General features: G+C 33.2%; 1 protein-coding gene across 1 annotated transcript in view; it reads left to right on the top strand.

Moving 5' to 3' along the window:
- LOC119676151 (translation initiation factor IF-2, mitochondrial-like) overlaps window positions 1–8,704 on the top strand; it is a 28,527-nt gene that overhangs the window by 1,616 nt on the left and 18,207 nt on the right. The window lies entirely within an intron of this gene.

Genomic DNA, 8,704 nt, shown 5'->3' with positions numbered 1-8,704 from the left:
TTTAGTGAAGCATAGCATTCAGATGGAGTTAAAATGGTTTTTCCCCAGTGGAACCATCTAATTTCACACAGGATAGGGCAGCGTCCCATGAGATGAATGATGTCTTCTTTTTCGTACATATTGCATAGAGTGCAATAAGTATTAACATAGTTGTTTGTACGTTTGGGACATAGTTCAGCCTTATCAGTTCTGTCCTTACCTTGAATATTAATGATATCGTCACGGCGTCAAACTTGTCGTTGAAATAATTTTGATTATTTAGATTATACTCCAACAGCGCTTATATGTATTTCTTGTACTGCTTACATGTGCTTGTCTTTCAAATTTACTTCTCGAGCTGAGATCAATATTTTGGAGTATTTGTATTTGCCATTGGAGCCACAAAGCTGTTTTAGTAGGATAAGGGGAGCTGCTGTATTCCTCAACAAGTGCATCTCATTGAGCAAAGAACTGCGATCTGGATTGGAGTAAGTGTTTTACGACGATTTTGGGTAAGTTTTAATTTAATGAATTTATTGCCTTAACTTAAAAAGTTCACTAACCCACAGTGTAGGTCTCTGCAGAGCTCTTGCTGTTTTTATGTAAATATTTAAATATTATATATGAGGTACTATTGCCACAGTAATTGGTAGGGTCAGTTTATATATTTGTCTTGCACCAAAACGTCCTGTTAATCCAATTGCTTAAATAATTCTGAATTTAATTAGTGGCTTTATGTGGGCGAAAAAATGGTAATTCCGCTGTAATCGTCTAATCCTAATTGGAGTTTCTTTTCTTTTGTTTTATTTTGGAGTTGGTTGTGAAAAAATCATGCATTTATAAGTATCGATACTTTCAGTTACCGTACTATCGCTAGTAGACTGAAAGCTGAATTTATTTATTACCTGGACACTCTATATGCCCCAGATAGAGGCTATGGGTCCCGCCACGATCTATAAATGTAATTGTCGAAACGACCAATCGTCCATCTATCGTACATGTGCACCAACTAAAGTTTTTTTATTTTTTCAATCCTTTTTTAATGGTCCTCAATCGTTCTCTAATCTTCCAAAAATAAATCAGTTGTCATGTTGAAAAATATTTTAATGGAATAATAATCCAAAAATACTGTAAATTAATATTATGTCTTTGTCTATCCTAATTTTCTCTATTTTTCAACAAGCTTTTTTAGTCAGCGAAATATATAGCAATGCCCCTCAAGTATTTCCGTCGTACAGAGCAGCTTTTAAATGGGAATCTAGACTATATATTTTAAATCTGGGCACCCTATCATTGAACATTTAGAACCATTTAAGTTGTCTGCATAAATCAAAATATTTAATACCTACACAAAAAACAATACAGCAGCACCAATGATAAGCCAATAATATAGTTAGTAACACCAACAAATTATAACCAAAATACTTCCAAGACAAGTAGGAAATATTTTTCTGACATAAATTAGTCTATAATGGACCTGAACTGTTCTTGTATTCTGTTGATGAGGTTTGAAAAGGACAAATACCTTAAGTACGTATCAGTTTAAATAAATTATTACTAACAACAACACTGTGAGACAAAAATTTCCTCTTTCTTTTTTGAGTTCTCAACGGTTTTAAGTTAATTGGAAGATAGTGAACTCAATTTTGTAACCCATTTTCTTTTCTTCACAACTGGATCTCTGGCAACGATGAGTTAAAGTTCAAAACAAGGTTACAAATTGTAATAATAAATTTGATATTTTAGGAGATACTGTATAGATGCTGAAGATACTTTTTCCATGAAGTAATGGATATGTTTTAAGTTTCCCTAACGCCAAACCAAAGATATTTCTAATTGAAGTTCCTATAGCAACTGAATTTCTTGTGTTTTGTAATAAAAATCATTTTGATATATAATCCACGTAGGGCTATTGATAATTCTTATCCATTCTTTTGTTCATAGCATCGATATTTTCCACAGTTGGATATAAGGAACACTACCATACCTTTTCGATTTTTCAGTTACTTTACAAATAGCTTCCTCTGTAGATCTACTATGCTGACTATAAATATCATGTAATGCTGGAAACGATATCCAAATGGATGCAATACATAGGAAGCATGTAATGCATTCTTATGTATATAAGTCTTTAGATCAGACAATACTTATATCATTCGAGTGAATCTGTAATGTGCAGTGCAATTTTGGACATTTTTTTATCATAAACTCATTCAGAACGGTCTTCAGTACCAGTGCGCTTTATTTTATATATATTTACTTTAAAATTTCAAGTTGATAAAAAAATATTTCGTTCGCCGAAAAATAAGGAGAAGAGTGTTCAGTATAAGTTTGTACAACATTAACTCTATGTGCAGAATAATAATGGAACATCGTTATGTTATGTATTGAAATTGAGACAGTCCTAGGAATTCGAGATACTGCCTTTTTCCTCTTCTAACTTTGCCAACTGGATTTTGGTATAGGTATAGGTCTAGGTATATTTATAAGGTTGCCGACCTCTCGCATTCCGGTCCATTGACGAATGTTTCGCAGCCATAAAAATACAATACTGTATGGATGGAATGGTTTTGGTGAAATAAATTTTTAGGAAGTTTTATAAACTGTATATCTTACTACTGATGATTTGCCATTATTAGGTATAAATTAGATATAAATTTTTTCAATATATTATTATTTTATTTTTTTTTTTGTTATTTCCTATACACACATATGCATAAGTAAACCTTTTTTTTCTTTAAACCGATATGTTATTTATATTTTAATATGCGAAGCTTGTTAAGAAAATGTTAGTTAGTAGAACAATAGATGACAGAAGTGGAAGCACTACCGCCACTTAACTAACCAGAATAATAGATGTATCGGTAAAACTCTGTTCAAAAGCAATTAACAATTCCCATGCAATGTGTGTTGGAAATTCCGCACACCATCCGTTTCAGCGACATCACGTAGTCATCTCCCGGTAGTGTTGTGAGAAAAGCATTCACTCAATTTAACAAAAGGTGGCAACAATGCGCTGTTGAAAAAGGCGCCACAATTTAACTTTTAAAGTTTCAAAAGCTTCTTTTTTCTTAAAATTGAGAACGGAAGCATTGCTTTTTGCATAATAATGGTTTCAAAAGTACGATCGTGCATTGATAAGTAAAATGCTCTGAAAATATCAATGATTCAGTGATCTTCGCATTTTTTTTTTGCATTTCGGTATTCAAAAAACGTTACCGTAAATGGATTTTCTGTGCCCTATAGAAAATTGGTTTCTGTTTTCTTCTACTCTTTTCTTTAAGTCCGGATGTGTTGTTTTTTTCTTGAATTCATACAATAACGAAGATCAATTGTTGTCTGCTTCGAATGAAATATATTATTTATTTATTTTGCTTTTTTTCCATTTTTGTCATACAATGTTTTGGTAGCATTAGAGATATTTACGGCATTAGTTAACAAAACTTAAGGGGAAAAAAATATGTTTTGGCTGAAATGAACAGTTGACGTAAAATTGTAGGCAGACGTTTGTTTGTATAGCATAAATGGATAATGTATGAATTTTGCATTGTATTTGAGTTTTTCCAATCCGACCCGAAGTGGGTATTTCTAAACATGTTTTTAACAATGCACGGAAGTCAAGTCAAAATAGACGATCATACGACGACTGAACAAACATTTGACGTGTGTTTTGACTTGTGCAAGCTATGAGTATCTTGGTATCTTGCGACTGTTGCCAACAAACTGTAAGATAAACAATTTGGCTAAAACATAACATTATTAGAAAGTCTATAACAACACAGAAGTCATAACACAAGGACCGACATTGAATAGAGAATCACTTTATCGAATTTCTATTAAACGTTTGGGTAAATTTAATCGAATGTACGTTCTTGTCTGATAATATTCTGTTACATGTATCTGCTATGTCAATACGGATTCAATTCTATCATTATCAGTGTCAGTTCAACTGTTTTTTTGTTTTTTGTGGAGGCTGTCACAAAACATTTGCCCGATCATGTTTGTTGTTATAATTTTTCTGCCCGGTTTCTTTAACGATTTCTTAGATAATTTAACAATGGAACATATTTCACCTTAGCATGCTCCTGACAATTCAGTTATCTTGGTACGTTCCCCATTCGGAGCAACTGTGCAAATACAAATAGGAATGACGTTAAAAGCTGAAATAATTACGAAGACGTTGTCAAATATAACATTTTTTTTATTTATTATTAAATTATGTTTTTTATTTAATTTTTTGTTATTTTTGTTCAATGTTTTATTTACAATAGAATGACAACTGTTTTTAGGAAGACAAATGAAATTAGGTTCACAATTAAAAAAAATTAATTTCAATTTAAAGCTGATAACTTGAATAATAGAAAAACATATTTGACTTGGCTTTGACGTTATTGATCTAAATACAATATTTTAACCTTTTATTATTATAAATATTGTTATATGTTTTATTAAACCAATAAAATCAAATTATATACTACGCTTTAAGTGGTAAATTAGAGAGGTTAAAGTCCCTAGATAATAAATCAATAATAAATTCAGACATGATTCCAAATAATGACATATAAAGTAGTCTTCTTCATCTTTGCTTGGTAAAATGCGAGTTAGTGACTAAAGCACTTTTCCTCATTTATATTGGGAATCATCCACTGTAGCAAGAGTTAATTATGATGAAAAGATATTCAGCTGATTTTACAGATATACAACTTGAAGTCCTGATTATTTTTCTGATGGATTATATATTGCATTTGAATCAAGAGAGTGCAGTTCTGATTCAGTGTTAGCGTCCACAGAAACAAATAATTTCAGCGCTCTATCTTTGATAAACCTTTCTATACTCTTGACGCTCAAATCTCTGTATATATCTTTATTTCTGATATGCCTGGGGACTTTTAGTATAAGTCTTAGTACATATCGTGAATATTTTGAGGTTTTTTAATGGTGGATATAGAACAGCATTGCTATAAGAAGCACAACTATAAAATAGTTTAGGTGTAATTATTTCTTTATAAAGCAAAGTTTAATTTTTCACACTAATACTAATGGTATAGAGCATTCAATGTTATATTGCAAGCCAGTTTTTGTCCTTTTTATTCTTCAGCCAAGTGTGTATTGTGTCATAAGGTAGACTTAACTCTTTCACTTGTCTAAACTAAAGTTCATTAGCAAATGGGATTGGCTAGGATAAAAAAATCGTGCCAACATTTACGTAAGGATATTTACATATTCTTTTTTCGTTACTTTTGAAGAGCCTAAGTATACGTGGCTACTCGTCTTATAAAAGTCAGATTGGATCAGAATTGGGTCCCACTTTGATAAGTCTCTCAAAAACGTTCAAACTTAAAATGAAATTAAATTTAATAATAAAAATCTTACTTATGTGCATGCAAATACTATTGAAATTATTATAAGATAGACGTATTGGTGATTCGAATATTGGATTTCTGCCAAAATTTTGATAGGAATATTTATATATTCTTCTTTATTAGTTTTTGAGGGTTCACATGAGATTCACATGACAGTTTATTTTATAGAAGTAAGTTTGGTTCAAATGAATTGAGAACCGGACCTATTGTTATAAGCAATACAAGTAAAATAAAACTAAATTCTTATTATAGTTTTTATATTTGTGCATGCAAACACCATTGATACTATTTAAGATAGAGTATAGACACCTTTAGTAGTATGAATTAACAAAATACTGACTCCGATCTAACTATTGTTAACTCTAATATTTTAGTTGTGATTATGGAAATTAGGAGCTTAAAAGTTTTTTAAAAGTGACTAAAATGCGCTGGCTATATCTCTATTATATACACTTATATATTATATATTATATACACCTTTTAGAATATTTAACATCGTTTTAAAGTTTTAAAATCTATCACATAATATTGAAATATTATTAGATTAATATTGAATCTATCACAAAATATCATTAGAGAGTTTACAATTGCAGAACTGACATTTAATTGATTAATCCTTTTTATTTTAGACATTTTACGAACATATGCTAAATCAAGTAAGAGCAATCAATATACCGCCCACGTATAATATTTCCTCAATGAAAAATAATTGCAAAATAAACTTAAAATTGATTTCTATTTTTAACAAAATTTTTTATATATTTTATTTAATTTTTTTTTATTTTTTTTTGATTTTTTTTGATTTCATTTCCTTTCCTCACAACTTAAACATTATATTTTTTTCATTTTTAACACGTAGTTACAAAATATTTGAAGATATTTTACTTCGTTTGTTAAATGGGTTCATTTGCATAAATTTCGTATTGAAAGTGCAGAGTGATTCCAAAGTTTGATTTTAATTTGTTTTCGTTTTGCATTAAGCTTGATTGTATAAGAGCAAACAAAACAAGTGGTCCGCCTGTTGGGCGAATTGGCTGTCCGCCTTTTGCGCTGCTTACCTACATATAACAGCCCAATCAGCCCAACCTAACCCAAGCCCACAACTCTAACAGCTAACAGCTCAGTGCTCAGAGCTCACAGCTCACAGCTTACAGCTCATTCATTGCATTGCATGTAACGAGTAAGTAATATTTTAGTAGTAAGTCGAGTAAGCGAACGCGCCTGATTTTGTGTACTTTTTACAGTTTAATCAAATAATTGCACATGTGCTAAATGTAAACATATTTGTTCGATCCACTTCACAATTCCGGAACACTTGACGGATGGAGAAATGCCATGAGAAAGCTATGAAATAGCAGTTGGCTGCTATTGAGTCTACGTCTACGATTCAGTATCCGACTCCAACTGCGACTCCGTCTCCGTCTCTGTCTCCGTTTCCGTCAACGTCAACAATTTTAACTTTTTACACTAACAACAATAAACTAACAAACTATTTCACATAAACGAGTGCTAGCACCAAAGTGTCCCATACTTTAAGTTCCATACACGACTATAACACTGATAGTGGTGCAGCCAACGGAACTGCACGACATACAGCTCAGGCAGGCAGTACAAGTGCATTAACGTTATAGTTCCAAACGATGGAACGAGTACAACTAGTAAGTACCATCACTGCACTTACTGACTCAGACATCAGAAATATTTGCAAATGCAAACGAAACAGGAGAAAGTTCAAACAGACAAACAAAATGAGCGAATAAACAGTAGAAGCACGCCATGGCGCAGTCAACTTCACCGTAAAGTCAGAAAAATAACAAGAGCTACGAGTATAGTGACGACGCTGAAGGGTGACAGGACCTACGTATGAAGACCGTAATGGCATAAAACATCAGACTTCATGCGGAGATATGGTGGTAGGAGCAAGAATCTTCTCAACATATTTCAGCAAAAACTGAGCTACTCGATGTTGGTGTTAAATGTAAAGAATGCTAAAAAGGAAAAAAATGCTTGGAACAGTTGGAACAGTAACGAAAGGCCGATATAACATCACCGATGATGAAGATATGGTGCCTAATTTTGTGTGACCATTCACATTCGAAAACATACTAAGAGAATAGAACAGAACGGAACAGTGCTGTTAAGCACTTAAAATTTGCAAACGGTTAACAAATTCTTAATTGCATGTTAAGTTGCAGTAGTGGCTGCGGTGGCTGCAGTGGCACCCGGCCGTCCAACACTGTAACGAAATTCGAAGGGTGTGTTTGTTTTGCAGCGGCAACAATCAAATCACAGACAAACTAATCCCAAGATAATAAGTTTCAATTTTACTTCATTTTTTGTGAGCATCCATTCATCCATCCATTCATTCATCCATTCGAGGCAAGCACTTATAAAAAGTAAAAACGTGCACGGAAAAAATAACAACAAACAATTCGTAGCGGAGTAAAAGAGCATAGGAAGGAGTAGCATAAATTGGAGCAAATTTGGATGAAATGCTTCAAAGCGAAAATGGAAATGTAATCTTGCCAACGCGTGTATTTGTTTATTTAAAACTCTTTGAGCACTGATTCACTGATGAATATTCACGTGCCCACATAGTTCACTTAACAAATTTTTTAAAGTAATTTTCATGCTCCGCTTAAAACGCTACTAATTTTAATTTAAAGCAGCTTAAACCAGCTAAAGCTGCTGAAAACAGTTTCAACTTAAGATACTTCCACATGTAAAACAATAGTTAGATGAACGAGTAGTTTGTGGGCATAACTCATGCGAATGCAAAACTTCGGAAGTGTGTTCACGCATTCAAAATGCATAAAATGAAATATGCATAAATATGAAAGCAGAATTTTACACCAACTTCAATTACTCATAGTTACTTGGTAACTGTATGGAAACTATTTTCCATACCCAATCTTAACCACTCTTAAGTATGCACTAGTTTTACTTGCCCTCACTGTCGTGCTCGTCACACTCATCAGTTCACAATTCATATCATTCATCAGGAAGGAATGATTTCTTGTGCCAATATTTTGCCAAAGCACACAATTTCGATTTGTCGAGTGCAGCAGCGGACGACAACGACAACGACAACGACACCGACAGCGACACCGACAACGACAGCGGCAACGATAACGGCGACAGCAACGGCGACGAGTACTATGAGAACGACAACAAAAATGATGTCGTTAATCCTCACGTCCTTGACACCAACACTTTAGCTAGGAAAGTGCCAGTATGCAGACTTCCTTGTGGAACGCACAGCTTCGCGCGTCTCCCTGACAAACATTGCCACTGCCACTGCCGGTGTTGGTGTTGGTGCCAATGCTTGGTATTGGTACTGGAGCTGGTGCTGGGGCTCTTGT

This window comes from Teleopsis dalmanni, chromosome 2 (assembly GCF_002237135.1).
Source record: "Teleopsis dalmanni isolate 2A chromosome 2, ASM223713v2, whole genome shotgun sequence".
Taxonomy (NCBI): Eukaryota; Metazoa; Arthropoda; class Insecta; order Diptera; family Diopsidae; genus Teleopsis; species Teleopsis dalmanni.
This window is presented reverse-complemented; position numbering and strand designations above follow the sequence as displayed.